Raw genomic sequence first — 1,925 nt, 5'->3', positions numbered from 1 at the left:
TGGTTTTGATCTTAATTCTTCATGTTTTGTTTCATTCTTGCTGTTTAATGAAAAAAAAAAGAGAGAAAAACATCAAAAAGATATCTTTTCCTTTTTTTTTCTCTTTCATCATTAAAAATTCAAAAATAAAAAAAATATCTTTCCCTTTTTTACTCATAAATTTTCGAAAATTTGAGTTGACTTTTTCAAAACTTTTTAAAATTTAGTTGTTTCTTATGAGTCAAATCAAATTTTCAATTTAAAAATTCTATCTTTTTCAAATCTTTTTCAAAAATCAAATCTTTTTCAATTTTTATTTCATATTTTCGAAAACTTTATGATTGATTTTCAAAATCTTTTTCTTATTTTGTTCCAAACTTTCAAAATCTTTACTAACAATTAATGTGATTGATTCAAAATTTCTAAGTTTGTTACTTGCCTAATAAGAAAGGTTCAATCTTTAAACTCTAGAATCATATCTTTTTAGTTTCTTGTTAGTCAAGTAATCAACTTTAATTTTCAAAATCAAATCTTTTTAAATTTCTTTTTCAAAATAAATTTCAATCACATCTTTTTCAAAATTAATTTCAAAATCTTATCTAACTTCCTATCTTTTCAATTTTGATTTTCAGATCTTTTTCAATTAACCACTTGACTTTTTAATTGATTCTTATCTTTTTCAAAACTACCTAACTAATTCTCTCTCTCTCTCTCTAATTTTCGAAAATCCCTTCCCCCTTTTTCAAATTTCTTTTTTTTAACTAATTGTTTTAATTTTTAATTTAATTTGATTTCAATTTTAATTTTCGAAATTAACTTTAAATTTTATTTTTAATTTAATTAATTTTCGAAATTCCCTCTCTCTCATCTCCTTCTAATTATTTATTTATTTACTAACACTTCTCTTCATCTCAAAATTCGAACCCTCTCTACCTCTTGGTGTTCGAATTTCTCTTCTTCTATTCTTCTATTCTTCTACTCACATAAAGGAATCTCTATACTGTGACATAGAGGATTCCATATTTTCTTTTCTGTTTTCTTCTTTTTCATATGAGCAGGAACAAGGATAAGAACATTCTTGTTGAAGTTGATCCTGAACCTGAAAGGACTCTGAAGAGGAAGCTAAGGGAAGCTAAAGCACAACTCTCTAGAGAAAATCTGACAGAAATTTTTGAAAAAGAAGACAACATGGCCGAAAATAATAAAAATGCAAGGAAGATGTTTGGTGACTTTACTGCACCAAATTCCAATTTACATGGAAGAAGCATCTCAATCCCTGCCATTGGAGCAAACAATTTTGAGGATGCAACAAAACTGCAAATTTCATGGACTTCCATCAGAAGATCCTTTTCAGTTTTTAATTGAATTCTTGCAGATCTGTGATACTGTTAAGACCAATGGGGTTGATACCGAGGTCTACAGGCTTATGCTTTTCCCGTTTGCTATAAGAGACAGAGCTAGAGTATGGTTGGACTCTCAACCTAAAGATAGCCTGAACTCTTGGGATAAGCTGGTCACGGCCTTCTTAGCCAAGTTCTTTCCTCCTCAAAAGCTTAGTAAGCTTAGAGTGGATGTTTAAACCTTCAGACAAAAGGAAGGTGAATCCCTCTATGAAGCTTGGGAGAGATACAAGGAACTGACCAAAAAGTGTCCTTCTGACATGCTTTCAGAATGGACCATCCTGGATATATTCTATGATGGTCTGTCTGAGCTATCAAAGATGTCACTGGACCATTCTGCAGGTGGATCCATTCACCTTAAGAAAACGCCTGCAGAAGCTCAAGAGCTCATTGACATGGTTGCAAATAACCAGTTCATGTACACTTCTGAAAGGAACCCTGTGAATAATGGGACGCCTATGAGGAAGGGAGTTCTTGAAATTGATACTCTAAATGACATATTGGCTCAGAACAAAATATTGACTCAGCAAGTCAATATGATTTCTC

At 31.0% G+C, this 1,925-nt stretch overlaps 1 non-coding gene across 1 annotated transcript; it reads right to left on the bottom strand.

Moving 5' to 3' along the window:
- Window positions 1-1,537: 1,537 nt before the first annotated feature.
- On the bottom strand, window positions 1,538-1,645 carry LOC112738522 (small nucleolar RNA R71). Its single transcript, XR_003169478.1, has one exon. It is a non-coding gene; the product is annotated as a small nucleolar RNA R71 (small nucleolar RNA).
- Between the last annotated feature and the right edge of the window lie 280 nt (window positions 1,646-1,925).

Source organism: Arachis hypogaea, chromosome 13 (assembly GCF_003086295.3).
Source record: "Arachis hypogaea cultivar Tifrunner chromosome 13, arahy.Tifrunner.gnm2.J5K5, whole genome shotgun sequence".
NCBI lineage: Eukaryota > Viridiplantae > Streptophyta > Magnoliopsida > Fabales > Fabaceae > Arachis > Arachis hypogaea.
This window is presented reverse-complemented; position numbering and strand designations above follow the sequence as displayed.